Source organism: Globicephala melas, chromosome 12 (assembly GCF_963455315.2).
Source record: "Globicephala melas chromosome 12, mGloMel1.2, whole genome shotgun sequence".
NCBI lineage: Eukaryota > Metazoa > Chordata > Mammalia > Artiodactyla > Delphinidae > Globicephala > Globicephala melas.
The window spans coordinates 29,795,615-29,812,373 of record NC_083325.1 but is presented as its reverse complement, the minus strand read 5'-3'; the positions used below and the strand labels follow the sequence as shown (position 1 = coordinate 29,812,373).

Here is a 16,759-nt window from a genome sequence, read left to right as displayed (position 1 = left end):
CCATAGTATGCTTGATGTTTTATGAAGCAGACGATATTCTCCAACATATAAAATAATTTCAGTGAGTTATCTCTTTTTTAAAAAGTTTCTCTTATTCTCTTAAATCACTGTTTAAAAAATGTTAAGACTAAATAGCTAGTATCTTTAAAAACACAAAAACTTTCAATTTAATAGGCACTCAAAGTTCTTTCCCAGTTAAAAAAAAAATATCAGGCCCTTCTAAAGCAAGGCTAAATGTTAAGTGGGAAAGACAAAAGAGACATATAAATAACCCCCATTCTCATGGGATTAATCACTTAATCCTATTTGAATCTCTTGGTCTCTAAGCTCTGCAAATGAAACAAAATTTCTCACTTGATATTTGGCTAGGACTTCCAATCATGAAACAAGAATTGTGTCATATCCCTGTATACGGTTCATTACCTGAACTCAAACACTTTGCTGAGCAGCAGCAGAGAGTTAAATCTTTCATGATCTGCCCCATCTTATACTCCCAGATTTCTAGAATTTACAGTTAGTATACAGCAACTAGTCACAAAATTTAGTCCCTGGCCTAGCAGCATCAATTATCACCTGGCAACTTGTTAGAAATGCAAATTATCAGGCCCCAGCCCAGACCTGTGGAATCAGAAACTCTGGGTGGGGCCCAGCAATGTGATCGTGAAGCACCACTGGTCTACAGCAAGTAGAAAAACGTGTTTCCTTCTATAGGTCCAAAGCCAGGGGTACTGTATATCCTATCTTGATACGAAATAAAGACATCCGATTAAAAGACATACTCTCCTCACAACTCCTACCCTCAACCCAATATGTATTATTTTAAATGAGTTAGATAACAACACAAGCAGCAATCAGAGATTTAGTCTGAAATAGATACTAACCAGGCATCAGTTCCCACCCAGCCTGATTTCATGCAATACCATTTACATCCTCTTACACCTAAAGTTCTAAAACAGGATCTTCAAATATGCGCCTAATATACTTCTATAATAAAACATCAACTAGGTCTGAAGATATCAAACTTACTAAAGAAGAAAAGTGGGATTATTTGCTACGTAGTAGAACTGCATTCAACAGGGAGTTTAAATTCAGGATTTTTTTCACCTTTATATTTCCAAAGTTAATAGAATTAAACCAGAATGCCCCATTCTTCAAAATCTTCTAGCTACGTAGATTTTTACTGCATTACTTCTTGCTTTCTGTGGGGATAAAGCAGAGCCCTGGTAGGCACATTTAGTATATGTGCAACACCTCAGAACTAGAGTTACATCTGGTAAACCCTCAGATGGTGAGTGTAACCTCAGCACTAGCCTTGGTAGCAAAAAGACACGGAGAACACCACTATCAAACAAAAGTTCTCATTAGATAATTACACTGTTTTGCTTCTGTTTACACTGCAATCACTATGTTAAAACTTCACTTCCCCTGATTTTAATGCATTTTATTTTACGTATTTATTTTTGACTGTGCCACGCGGCTTTCGGGATATCTTAGTTCCCCGACCAGGGATAGAACCTGTGCCCCCTGCAGTGGAAGCACGGAGTCCTAACCAGTGGACAGCTAGAGAATTCCCTTAATGCATTTTAAAGGGTGGGCAAGACCAGTCTATAGTCCACAAAGTACCTACTTTCAAAAAGCAGGTAAATCCCCATGCAACTGTTTCAGAACACAGACAAATGGAGAACCTTCTAATGATTAGTATACAGGTAGCTCAACACATTAAACAGAACAAAAATAACACAAAAGAAAATCACAGGCCAATTTCCATGTTACAAACATATAATTTCAAATAAAACAGGATCAAATAAAGTCAAGCAATTTATTTAAAAATTTATTTAAAAATAAACAAAAAAGTTCTGATCAAATAGGGTTCAGCCCAGAAATGCAAGGATGGTCTAAAATTAAGAAATACGAAAATGTATTTTACCATATTAACAGGCAAAGGAAAAAAACTACATGAGCATCTCAATAGTTGGGAGAAATATATATATAATTAAAAAAAATTTTATATGCATAAAAAAGGTCCAAAAAGCAGAAAATAGAATGTTTTGGGTGGAAAATTTAAGACATTTTTCTTTATATTTTGTTTTCTGAATTATTATTAAAAAAAGTGTTTTCTTTTATCATCAAGGAGAAATGCTATTTTCATTGATACATATTCAAATCTTTTCCTTTTCTTATTTTTCCTCATGTATGTATGTCATATATAAACTAGAGGGCATGAATTTCCTGCCCCTTGAGGTAGATTAGACCACTTTGGGGACATGCACTAGATAAAACTGCCCTACCTGCATTTTTTTTAAAGGTCCTCCTATAGCAACATGGAAAAAATACAATTAGATAAGTTTAGAAATATTAAAAGTGTAAATACAATTAAAAATAATATGTATGCATATGAAAAAATACTATAAGTGAACATGAAAAAGAAAGCAATTCAGCTATTGAAGCAATGCCATTTGACAGTTTCAAATCATTTCATTGTTCTCAAAATATTTTTTAAATATACAAAACTGAGTAAAAGAAGAAAAACAAGGCTGCCACTCCTTCCTAGGGCCTCTCTTCCAATCTCTTCTACTGTTGCTATGTAATCACCTAGTACCAAAGAGATGAGCAGCAGCTCAGATCCCTTTTTCTTCTTTTTCTTAACTCCATTTCATTCATTCATTCACTCATTTTTTGAAAAGGTAATACAAAAACATGACTCAAAATTTTTTTTAATATATAAAATATAAATGAAGGCATATGGCAAAATCCCATTCCCACTCCTATTTCTTCCATTGGTTTCTTATATATCATTTCAGAATTTCTTTTGCAATTATAAGCAATGTATATTCTTATTCTACCCTTCTTTCTCTCTTCCTCATTCTTTTCACAACTATACAATATTCCATGATTTGGATGTTTCAAGGTTTATTTAACCAGCTCCTGTTGACACACTGGAGTCATCCTTTTCATGCTATTACAAACAATACCAAGCATAACTGTGTACATACATCAAGTTCATTTCTGAATGTGCCTTGCATGAAGCTTCTGAAGTGGTGCAGGATATTAGATTACCACAAGGTCCTACGTTCACCAGCCTGAGAAGTCAGCTCCTTTTCTTATTATAGTTCTCATTATATACAGCAATATGTAGCAAAAGACTTAACAATTCCTTGAACCAAGCAAATGTACTCTTAGGGGACTTATAAAAGTAAAGTGACTAAACAAAACACCCAAGATGAACCCATTTCTTTTAAATAATGCAGACACACACAACCATCAAATACATCCATCGAAATGTTAATCATCTCAGTATGGTAGATCTATGAAGTGCTTTGTAGCTTTTCCCTCCTTTTGCCTATCAATGCTTTCTAACATTACAATGGTAAATACGTATTATTTCTATAATACAAAATTAAAAACTAAAAATAAAATGTTAATGAAAATTAAGTTGGATACATTCCATTCCTTCAGTCTGTCTTTTATTTGCATAGTGCCTCAGAGTTCATAAGGTATGTTTATATGCATCATTTAATTCTTATACTAACCCTATGTACTTTCATTTTGTCAAAATGGGAAAGGAAGAAAAAAGTAAAAGGAGGCCACAGATGGCTAGACAGCTGTGCCCAAGGTCATTCAAATAGAAAGCTGGCAGTGACAAATGTCAAACACAGATCTTCTGACTTCAAATTCAGTGCGCTATCAAAAACACGATCATTGTTTCCTTAATTTTAACAATACCTTGCAAGTTAATTACATAATCAGAATTTGACAGATGAACTACAATTATACAGCAGGGTCATTAATTAATGCTCATATAACCAAATCTTACTGAAAAGAGAACACTGGCATACAATCCCAAAAATTCCAGAGTCAGAAGAAGGTGTGGATTTTCAGTATCCTCTTAAATAAATTACCCATCTGGCAAAATATGTCTAACATGGCCTAAAATGAATGCATAATAAAAGAAGCATTCTCTCAAGGTGGAAGAGTACCACTTCCAAAATGACCTCTGCCTTTGCCACCACCACGGACTCCTGCTCTAGTTCTGCAACGCCCCAGGGTGTCTCTGATCACCTTAGAGAATTTTAAAATATGAATAAGCCATACTTTTCAAGGGAGGGTGTGATCATATAACAATGTTTTTTAAGTTTGGGACTTATTGACCAAGATGATGATATTTTGGCTAGAATGTATTCTTTCTCGCCAAATGTCTCTCCTTCTTTTCTATAAGATTATAGAATTATACATCATTTTACAATGGACATGGAGACTACCGATAAATCTTGGTTTGGTTAAAATATATTTTAATTCATCATTCCTCAAACTATGTCTCATGTAATCCTGTTCCAAAAGATGTATAGGTATGCTGCAGGGGTGGGGATGGGGAGAGAAGCCATGGTTAAATACAACGTAGCCCTTTTGGAGAGCCATGCTTCACAAAAGACATTAATATAATAAAGGCTCTAGAGATGTTCTGCATTTCAGAAACCTTTGTTTAACCCAGTTTATTTTGACACAAAATTCTACTATGGCATAACTATTCACATCTTATGCTCAGAGAAACTGCTTGAATAAATGTAACTACTACCTGAACGCCCAAAACAGATATGGCAAATATGGATAATTCTTAAATCTTTCCTACCACAAATTATCTTCATAAAGTCCCTATTTTCAGTACAGTGCACCCCTACTTCTTTACCTACCAAGGCCCAACTCAAATACCACCTCATTTGGGACGTCCCTGGTGGGCCAGTGGTTAAGACTTCGCCTTCCAATGTCGGGGATGCGGGTTCGATCCCTGGTCGGGGAGCTAAGATCCCACATACCTCGTGGCCAAAAAACCAAAACATAAAACAGAAGCAATATTGTAACAAATTCAATAAAGACTTAAAAAAAAATACCACCTCATTTGGGAAATCTTCCCCCAGTGTTCCATATCACGAAATACTCCTTTCTCTGGTTTAGATAGCATTTTATTCATATCTCTATTACTTCACTTACATAATAAATCAGTTCATCCATCTGTCTCCTTGTTAGCTTGTGAGCCACTTGAGAATAAGTTTGATTACATTTTCAGCACCTTGAACAATGCAGGACACATATGAACTTAATGCTGAAGTAAACAATTTCACTACACTGTAATAGTTCCCAAAAGTCAATATTTGTATTTTTAAACTGTTACTGATACCCTGCCAACAACTTGAGAATATTACACTTTCTCCCTAAAATTTGCATCCATTACTGAGCAGCTGTGGTCATAGTTAATTCAGGTGTGACAGGTCTTCTGGCCAAGCCCACTGATAGTTTTTTCCTGAGGTGATTTTTGTTTGTTTGCTTTTTGTTTGTTGTCTTAATCTACCAGGAGCATACACTAAACTTCATTATCTTTTTATATCTCTGCCTTTGCACCTGCTAGTCCCTACTTGGATTGCTGCCTCAAGGTTTTATTCACCTGGAAAACATTCCTACTCATTCTTTAAGAATGAGCTTAAACAATACCTTCTCTGGGAAGCTTTCCTATCCTTCCATCCTTTTAGGAAGAGTGAGGGAATTCCTCAAGTTAGACATTTGTACATTTATTACCATGTATCAGGCACTGAACTAAGTGCCAAAGATAGAGGATGAAGATGTTAACCCTCCCTGGTGGAGCACAGTCTAGTAAGGAAGACAGTCATGTGAACAAATAACCACACTATAATAATGTTAAATGCAATACCAAAAGGAATATCTATGCAATATTTGACATGTGTCAGGTACTTTGTTAGGTGCTTTATTAGACACTGTCTATGACCATGTTAGATAGGTACGTGAATTGGACAGAAGTCCATGAAAAACTCTACGGACCACTCTATATTCAGCTGTTTTCTGAAGAAACTGTTTCCAAGAGGTTCTTTTTGTATATGCTACAGTCTGTGTCATAGATAATACAAGAAACTAATCCTACTTCTTTGGCCACAAACTCCTGGACCAGACTCAGAGCTCTAACTAAGAACAATCTACAGGTTGAAATTGAGGGAGATCACCTAGGCCATGGCCTGGTTCAAAATTCTTCTCAACAGGGGTTCTCCATTTTAGAAGGTGACAAACCAATCCAATCAGATACTCTCTCTTAGGAAACACAAATGTTGGGTGAACAAAGTAAAAGAAGGTAGGTCTCCAGAGCTTAAAACCTATCCTAAATACTGCTAAGTTACTGTCCTATAAGGTTGTGAAAGCACTAGGGCCAAGGGACAATATGGTGGCTAAGATGATATCCCATTCTAGTTTACATTAAACCTTCATCATCAAAAGTAATATGTGTGTCTCTTCCTTGCAACCCACAAGGGCCTAGCACATCAGATCACCACTTCTGAAATTAGGAAACAGGCTTTAAAAGTTCAACAGCTTGACTAAGGTCACTCAGTTGGCAGGTGGCAAAGGCAGAAATGAAAGACCAGATCAGTATGATTCTTCTAGAATATCCTGCCAGTTACGTGGGTAAATGGCCTCAAAATCAACTAATAACAAGTAGAGAGGCTCAAAAGAGTGTATGCACAGAGTAGAACAGAAATATTCTGGAAATCAGTATGCTAGGGGATGTGAAGTGGGAGGGACCATAAAGGGTTTCACCTTGGTCAAGTTAATCTCTAATTCCAAACTAGACCTCTCTCCTGAGCTCCAGACTGTTAGCTGTCTGTCTTTCTTATTCAAATTTAACATCTGTAAGGGCAGCAGCTTTTTTTAAAAAAAATATTTATTTATTTATTTGGCTGCGTCAGGTCTTAGTTGCAGCACGCGGGATCTTCGTTGCCGGTGCGGGATCTTTAGTTGTGGCACATGGAATCTTTAATTGTGGCACGTGGGACCTTTAGCTGCGGCATGTGGGATCTTTAGTTGTAGCATGTGGGATCTAGTTCCCTGAACAGGGATCCAACCCAGGTCCCCTGCATTGGGAGTGTGGAGTCTTAGCCACTGGACCAGCAGAGAAGTCCCAGGCAGCAGCTTAATCTCTAGTTTGTTCACCACAATCTAAAACAGAGTCTGGCTTATAGTAAATGCTTAATAAATATTTGTTGAACAAATGAATAAGAGAATGAACTCTCAAAGAAGCTAAAGGCACATTCTACAGTGGATTGCAGGGAAAGTTCCCAAGAAATAGATTCCAGGGCTTATTTACAAGTACAGCTGATACTCATTATTTGTGGATCCTGTATTTGCGAATTTGCCTACTTGCTAAAATTTAAAATCAGTACTGATGATGCTTTCGGAGTCACTCATGGACATGCACAGAGTGTCAAAAATTTTGAGTCACTCCTGAGCACGTTCCCAGCTAAGGTAGAACTAGGCAGCGCTCTGCTTTTTAGTTTCAGCTCTCATGGGAATGACTGAGGACACAGACAGTAGGGGGCAGTGCAGTGTAGTGCAGGAAGCTCTGGCTCGTGGGCCAGTAGGGTCTGAATCCTAACTGGCACTTATTAGGGGTTGGCCTCAGGCAAGTCACTTAACATTTCTGCACTTCATTTTCTCTTTTGTGAAATAAAGAAATAGAATCTACCAGGATGAGTTGTATTTAGGATTTAAGATTAAATCTATGTGAGAAATGTACATATTTTCCCTAGGAGCAATGGTTCAATATTCACTAATTTAGTGTTCTGTGTGATTTTATAGATCATAATCACCATGAATAATGAGAATCAACTGTAATTACTTATAACAAGGTAACAAAAAAATACAGAAAATAATTATTTGGATGGAGGGTAGGCAGTGGGAGGCTTCAAGAAGATTTTGAAATAGAACCTCACCAGGCACATAAGACGTGGAAGAGGCTTTCAAGAAGAGAGAACAGTACCTACAGAGAAAGGCCCAGGTATGTGAAATAAACAGGTAGTTTGGGAAATGGCACTTTAGAAAGTCTAGAGCAGTAGGAGATGAGGACAGAACACCAGACCACAGTGCTTCTCTTTGCCCTGTACACATCTTATACTGCAGAAGCTCTCCCTCTGCATTTAATTTTTGGTTTTCAGGTCTCTCTTCCATCAAACTATGAGCTCCTTAAAGACAAAGTCTCTAGAAGAAATCATAACTATAGTACTCTACATTTGCAAACGCGTAATTACTAAGCACAAACACACCTGAAAAGATTGAACTTTGGTTTTCAACTGCAGCCTTATACCAACTCACAAGAGTGACCAACTCATAGGACTTCTAGTTGATGACTGCTAATAATTCTGTCATAATATTTTGTTGTTGTTCTAGACATCTGGACATGTGTTAGTTTTAAGATCTTCCTCTTTCCAGTGAGATTTTCTGTATTAACAGGGCTCAAACATATGGTCCTTTAGACAATGCTGCCTCTTCAGAGTAAAGACTCCTTTTAATTCACTCTATTAGACTTATTTCTTTATATACAAGATACAGTCTTAACATAGTAAAATACAAGGAGGACTTTTGATATATATGTCATAAATAGGATAAGGAAAACAATAAGAATTTTTCACAAAAGCTTGCAAAATTCTGGCCAAAACACAGTGGATGTGATACTATACTCACTGCTTACATTTCCCCACTAAGAAGTAGGAAAAACAACTGCGATTTATGTAAAGTCATGAAACTAAGCACAGTTAGAATCTACTAGGCTTTGTACACGTGTGTTTTCTTTCTTCCCTCTTCCCCCCCTGCACACAGGGTAAAGGACCTGTCAGGCTTATCCCAGTACTTCCATTTCCTCCATCCCCTCAAACAAAATCCTCACTGTCCAACATCTAAATTCATATTTTCAAAACTTTAAGTCTCAATCAAAACTGAATATGATGTTACTTTTTCCCCATAAAATTCTTGGCATATTTTATTTAGGCACAACATAATTTATACTTTTATCTAGAAACATATGGCTACAACCAACACTATTGAAACCCAAACTGATATACTATGAAGGTGAACACAAATTCTCTGTGAAAGGGGAATAGAGAGTACTGTTTTTAAACAGATTTAATGCTATATTATCCACAGGCTGGGTGTGATCAAATCACATAGCACCATACAGCTACTTGACAAAGTAGGGTGGTCAAGCCCTTACCTACATTGCACACTCTCGGACACGCCAGTTAAGTTGTTTAAAGTATAATCCAATTCTATCTACTTAAAAAATAATAATGATACATTTTAAAATTTCTTGCTTCCAGTAAACCCTTCTCATTTGCATTTTCAAAAATTATCACCAAAACAACTATAATGGGACAGATTCTGGAAAAGATATAATGATCAATGCCATTTTCAGGAAGGGAAGAATGGGTTACCATTAACAAAACCGATTAAAGTCCCCAACCTTGAAAAGCTCCCTGTACAGTGTATTCTGCCTCTCTTGCGTTCACCTTCCAGGAGCCTGGAAGGGGCGAGTAGAAAATGTTAGTATCCATGAGAGATGAAGATGAAATGTAAGGGATGGGAGGGAGTAAAGGGCTCACTCGCTTAAGGGAAGGATGAAGACAAGTGGCCAGGGTCCCTAACTCAAATCAGGTGTTGGTGGGAATGTAAATTGATACAGCCACTATGGAGAACAGTGTGGAGGTTCCTTAAAAAACTACAAATAGAACTACCATACAACTCAGCAATCCCACTACTGGGCATATACCCTGAGAAAACCATAATTCAAAAAGAGTCATGTACCAATATGTTCACTGCAGCTCTATTTAAAATAGCCAGGACATGGAAGCAACCTAAGTGTCCATCAACAGATGAATGGATAAAGAAAATGTGACACATATATACAATGGAATATTACTCACCCATGAAAAGAAACGAAATTGAGTTATTTGTGGTGAGGTGGATGGACCTAGAGTCTGTCATACAGAGTGAAGTCAGAAAGAGAAAAACAAATACCGTATGCTAACACATATATATGGAATCTAAGAAAAAAAAAGTCATGAAGAACCTAGGGGTAAGACGGGAATAAAGACACAGACCTACTAGAGCATGGACTTGAGGATATAGGGAGGGGGAAGGGTAAGCTGTGACAAAGTGAGAGAGTGGCATGGACATATATACACTACCAAACGTAAAATAGATAGCTAGTGGGAAGCAGCCGCATAGCACAGGGAGATCAGCTCGGTGCTTTGTGACCACCTAGAGGGGTGGGATAGGGAGGGTGGGAGGGAGGGAGGGAGACGCAAGAGTGAAGAGATATGGGGACATATGTATATGTGTAACTGATTCACTTTGTTATAAAGCAGAAGCTAACACACCATTGTAAAGCAATTACACTCCAATAAACATGTTAAAAAAAAGACAGCCAAAAAAAAAAAAGAATGAAGGTTTGAGTAACGTGGGAACGCAGCGAGTTTAAGAAACGCAAATAATGCAGGGGGACCCGCGAATGGGGGAGGGGCGAAAATGCGCAACTCCTACCCCTTCCCATCTCCGGGAGGGGGACGGCAGGAGGCAGCACTCGTCAATTTGCCTGGCAGTGTCGCACCCGGGCAGTAAAGGGACTCGCAAGCCAGAGACTTCAGTCCGAGTATTAGAAGGGGGCTGAGTCGGGGGGGTCAGGGAAGTTGGGGGCGGGGGAAGAATAGCGCGCCGGTGCGGGGAGAAAGGGACTAAAGACCGCCTAGCACCCCCGAGGGGCAGGGACTGACGCCGGCGGATGCCCCTTCTCGCCGAGGGCCACGATGTGGGACCTGCCGGCTTACCTCCTCACAGGAGCTCGGGAAGGCGCGCCCCGCCCCTCACAGCCCCGACGGCAGCGGAAAGGGAGGCGCAGTGTGCCCCCAGAGCCGGGAAAGCGGCGCTTCCCGCGCGTCCCCTCCCCGGCAGCCCGGGCGCCCGAGCCCACCTGGGCTGACCAGAAGCCCCTCCTCCAGACCGTACTCTGCTACTCCTCCGAGAACCTGAGCCGTCGCCGCAGAGGTCGCCGTCGCCAGAACAGTCTCGGCCTGTAGTACCAAAGCGTGAGCCACGGCAGCCAAGGAGCGCCGCTATCACTCGCTAGGTTACCTCTTACTGCACACTGGTCCTCACCCCGCCCCCGAACCCAAGCAATTGGTTGTTGGGCACCGCCCCATTCGTCTATTGGACCAAAGAGGATGCCGCTCAGTCACCTAGAAGGGCACGTGTGCTTCTTATTGGTCTAAATGTGAAGCAGTTCCCGCCCACTCCCTCAGAAGTTCCAGCTTCTGATTGGTGTTAATGCCTGTCTTTTCGCTCCCTGAGTTCTTTCCCTCGGGTGGAGCACCTCCTTGAGAGAGCTCAGATTGGCTGAAAGGACTCTACGTTAGTCCAGTAGAGGCATTGGGCCAAGGAGCCTTCGGGTCCCCACGTGGGGGAGGAGCCCAAGGCGCAGCACCTCTGGGTTTGTTTACACAGGCCCTTGCTCCCGTTTCCTTCCATTGGCTGAGCCAGCAGCCGCTCCCACTGGGTTGCGCCACTCAGTCTAGCACGGAGGGGCGTGGAGGCGGGCCTCAGGGGGTTTCCCCCCAGCTGTCAATTACCAAGGGAGGAGCTTTGAGCAAGGCTGACTGGGACGTGGTGCGGCCCTCCATTGAGGAAATTTGGGGAGTTGGGCTCCTTGGAGGGGCTGGAGGGAAGCAGAGGCACTCTTCACATTTCTAGAGACAAATCTACCTTTCTGAATGTTAAAAAATATATAAAACCTTACTATCCCTTTGGATTTGCGGCGTCCAATCTTTGCTTGCGAAGGACTTTGAATTTTATCCTTCAGGAAGTGGGGATTTCTTTATAGAAATCCTTACACATCTTTGTCTCTCTCCACCTCTCCTGTTAACTGTGTACATAACACAAAGTAGAGGCTTAGTAAGTGATTGCAAAATGAGTGGATACATGATAAAAATGACAAGAACAGCTAAGTAAGCTCATTAAATAATACAGTAATTAGATAAATATATATGTAATATATTAAATATAATAATTAAGTAAATACATAAATAATTAAATAAATTCTTTCATTTAACAAACATTATCGAGCATATGCTACGATGTTCCAGGCTCTGATCTAAGCTCTGGGTATATGATATGAACAAGACAATGAAGATGCACCCAGGGTGCTTATTCTCTAGCTGAGGAAACTGACAATAAACAAGTAACCAATAAATAATAAAATGTCCCAGTCAGAATGACCATCATCAAAAAGTCTACAAACAATAAATGCTGGAGAGGGTGTGGAGAAAAGGGAACCCTCCTACACTCTTGGTGGGAATGTAAATTGGTACAGCCACTATGGAGAACAGTATGGAGGTTCCTTTAAAAAATAAAAATAGAGCTACCATATGAACCAGCAATCCCACTCCTGGGCATATACCCTGAGAAAAACATAATTCAAAAAGATACATGCACCTGAATGTTCACTGCAGCACTATTTACAATAGCCAAGACATGGAAGCAACCTAAATGTTCATCGACAGAGGAATGGATAAAGAAGATGTGGTACATATATACAATGGAATGTTACTCAGCCATAAAAAAAGAGTGCAATAATGCCATTTGCAGCAACATGGATAGACCTAGAGATTATCATACTGAGTGAAGTAAGTCAGACAAGGACAAATATCATATGATATTACTATATGTGGAATCTAAAAAAATGGTATAAATGAACTATTTACAAAACAAACTCACAGATTAAGAAAACAAACTTATGGTTACCAAAGCGGAAAGGTGGGGGGGTGTAAATTAGGAGTTTGGGATTAACATGTACACACTACTATATATAAAATATATGATCAACAAGGACCTACTGTATAGTACAGGGAATTCTACTCAATATTCTGTAATAACCTAAATAGGAAAAGAATTTGAAAAAGAATAGATATATGTGTATGATGTATAACTGAATCACTATGCTGTACACCTGAAACTAACACAACATTGTAAATCAATTATACTCCAATATAAAATTTTTTAAAAAAATTTAAACAATAAAATATGCTTTGACTAAGCACTACAAAGAAAAATAAAGCAGGGTTAAGAAATGGTTAAGGGAATGCCTGTTTTAGGTTTAATAGTTTAAGAGCTGTTTGAGGAAGGAGCATTGAACAGAGACATGAATAATGTGAAGAATGGGAAGAGGGTACCATTCCCAGGGCCATTAGGCTGCACAACTCTAGAATCACTAGTCATATTGCTTCTTGCATTTCCAACTTGGGTTATTAGGTATATATCCTTTTAGGATTGTCTACTCTGGTTTTAAGCTTTATCTGATTAAATAAATAGATCTTACAAGAAACACGTCTCTTTTAGAAAAAAAATCTGTCTCCAAGATGACTTCCCCATACCCTCCACTGCTTATTTTCCTAAGGCGGCTTCAGGTGTATAGTGAGCAAGGGACTTACATGATCCACAGCTTTGAAAAACAGAGTCTGCAGGTCAGTATGGTGTCCTTGCACAATCAGAAATACTCTTCAAGGATGAAGATTTATTGCCAGGATAGCAATGGGATGTGGGGAAGAGTTGGTGGGCTCTTGTTGCTTCCCTCCATACTACTGATACTGCCTCTTATAACTTCGTGACTGGATATCACTAATGATAAAGAGAAAGTCTTAAAAGCAGTTAGAGAAAAAAGGTACATCACATGGTGGAGGTGAGGAGGGGGAGACAAGAACTACATCAGACTTATCAGAAACTATGGAAGTCAAAAGACAAGGGGGGAGGTAGCTTTGTGGATATTTGGTGGTAGTATACAGACTAGATAGGAGTCCATAGGGACAGAAAGGAGACAATAACCAGTCATGTAGTTATAGGGGATGGTGTCAGCTGGAGAAAGGGAGACAACAGGAGTCCACCAACCCTTCACCACATCCTACTGCTGTCCTAGTGATAAATCTTCATTCTTTAAGGGTATTTCTTTTATTTTTACTGTGGTAAAATACACATAACAAATTTTTTACTATTTTAACCATTTTAAGACTTCCCTGGTGGCGCAGTGGTTAAGAATCCGCCTGCCAATGGAGGGGACATGGGTTCGATCCCTAGTCCAGGAAGATTCCTCATGCTGCTGAACAACTAAGCCCGTGCACCACAACTACTGAGCCTGCACTCTAGAGCCCACGAACCACAACTACTGAGCCCACGTGCTGCAACTACTGAAGCCCTCGTGCCTAGAGCTCCTGCTCCGCAACAAGAGAAGCCACCGCAATGAAAAGCCCACGCACCGCAACGAAGGGTATTCCCTGCTCACCGCAACTAGAGAAAGCCCGTGTGCAGCAACGAAGACCCAATGCAGCCAAAAATAAATAAATAAAAATTTAAAAAGTATACAGTTCAGTGGCATTAAGTATATTCACATTGTTGTGAAACCATCGCCACTGTCCATCTTCAGAATGATTTTATCATCCCAAATTGAAATTCTGTACCCATTGACCACTAACTTCCCATCCTCCCCTTCCCTCATTTCCTGGAAATCACCATTCTATTTTCTGCTCTATGAATTTGACTACTATGGGTACCTCATGTAAGTGGAATCAAACAATATCTGTCCTTTTGTGTCTGGCTTATTTCAGTAGGCATAATGTCTTCAAGGTTCACCCATGTTGTATAGCATTATAGCATGCATCAGAATTTCATTCCTTTTTAAAACTAAATAGTATTTGATTGCATATATAGATATGCAACCTTTTGTTGATCCATTCATCTGCCAATAGAATTTGAGTATTGTGAGTAATGCTAATATAATTGTACAAATATCTGTTCAAGTCCTTTCATTCTTTAAATTCTTTGGGGTATATACTCAGAAGCAGAATTGTTGGATCATATGATAATTCTATGTTTACTTTTTGGAGGAACTGCTGTTTTCCACAGAGGTTACTCCATTTTATATTCCCACCAGCTGTGCATAAGGGTTCCAATTTCTCCACATCCTTGCCAGCACTTTCTATTTTCTGTTTCTTTTTCATACAATAGCTATCCTAATGAATGTGAAGTGGTATCTCATTGTGGTTTTGGCTTGCATTGTCCTAATTATTAGTGATGTTGAGTATCTTTTCATGTGCTTTTTGGACATTTGTATACCTCTGTAGAAATATCTATACAAGTTCTTTGCACATTTTAAAGTCAGGTTGGTTTTGTTGTTGTTGTTGTTTGCTTTTGAATTGTATGAGTTCTGTATGTATCTGGACAGTAATCTGTTATCAGATATATGATCTGCAAATATTTTCTTCCATTCGGTGGGTTGCCTTTTCTCTGTTGATAGTGTTCTTTCAATGCTTGAAAGTGTGTTTCTGGAGGGTATGGTGGAGGCTAGTAGGCAGACAAGTAATTTTTTTTCTGAAGGAGCAAAGCATTCCTTGTAGGCTTTGTTTAAATTACTTAATCAGACGAAGCTTTAAACCAGAGTGGTTTAAACTACTCTGAAGCCTGCGTGCCTAGTGCCCATGCTCCGCAACAAGAGAAGCCACGACAATGAGAAACCCATGCACCGCAACAAAGAGTAGCCCCTACTTACAGCAACTAGAGAAAGCCCGCGCACAGCAACGAAGACCCAACACAGCCATAAATAAATAAATAACATAAGAAGAAGAAGAAAGAGGAAGACACAAAACCAAGGAAAGCGGGAGATCTAACAGAAGACAAAAATGAAGGGAATCCCCAGAAAGACAATGAAGGGGCAGTAGCTGTGCAACAGTCCTAGAGAGCAACCTGCTTGCAGTGGAAAAGAGAACTTGGGACTCCAGGAGTGATGTCTCCCAGAAAAAAATGGATTGGATATGTCAGCTATATGTATGGCCATATCAACAGGCAATTTTATAGCTGCGGATTAGTTAGTGATAAATTCATAGAAGACTAAGGGGGAATTATAAGTGTGAGAAAAAGACAAAAGAAAAGGCACATAATTATACTACTCTTGGTGGCTTAGCTACAAACGATAATAGCAAATACACACATAGCGCTTACTACGTGCCAGGCACTATTCTAAATATTTTACATTTATTAACTCATTTAATCCTCACAGTAGCTCATTTTGCTGATCAGAAATCTTTGACAAAGAGGTTAAATATCTTGTCACACAGTGTGTTCATTTCCTCTTGTTGCTGTAACAAATTACCACAAACTTAATTGTTTAAAACAATACACATTTATTATCTTACAGTTCTGGAGTCTAGAAGTCCAAAATAAGTTTCAATGAGCTAAAATCAAGGTGTCTGCAGGCTGCATTCTATCTGGAGGCTCTAAGGGAGAGCCCATGTCCTTGCTTTTTCCATCTTCTGGAGGCCACCTACATTCCTTGGCTCATGGCCCCTTCCTCATCTTCAAAGCCAGCAGTGTAGCATTTTCTCTCCCTCTGACTTCTGCTTCCATCCTCACCTCTTCTCTCTCTGACTCTGATTCTTCTGCCTTCCTCTTAATAAGACCCTGGTGATTACACTGGGCACACTTGGTAATCCAGGATAATTGCTCCATCTCAAAATCCTTAACTTAATCACAACTGCAAAGTCCCTTTTACCATGTAAAGTAAAATATTCACAGGTTCTGGAAATTAGAGCATCAGCATCTTTGAGGAGACATTATTTAGCCTATCACACACAGCTAAAGGTGGAGGCAGGATTCAAATCCAGATACTGTTATCTCCAGAGTTCTTACTCTTATTATGCCCTGTTGCCTCTATGACAATATTTGCATGGTCAGAATCATGTTGGCACTGAATATGGATTCACACTGGGAAGACAGGGAGAGGGAAAGTATGTAGTGAGTGGCATAAGAGAGCTAATTCCCCTTATTTCACAGTGGAAAGGCATTAGATAGACTAAATAGATAGTCTAAAAAAATCCAAGAATAAATATATAACCAA

At 39.3% G+C, this 16,759-nt stretch overlaps 1 protein-coding gene across 2 annotated transcripts in view; it reads right to left on the bottom strand.

Moving 5' to 3' along the window:
* Window positions 1–10,963, bottom strand: part of PAIP2B (poly(A) binding protein interacting protein 2B) — a 44,916-nt gene extending 33,953 nt beyond the window's left edge. For both annotated transcript variants that reach the window (XM_060309977.1, XM_030877499.2), the window contains exon 1: window positions 10,796–10,963. The gene's annotated coding sequence lies outside the window, so the exon portion shown is untranslated. The remainder of the gene's footprint in view (window positions 1–10,795) is intronic.
* Window positions 10,964–16,759: the final 5,796 nt, after the last annotated feature.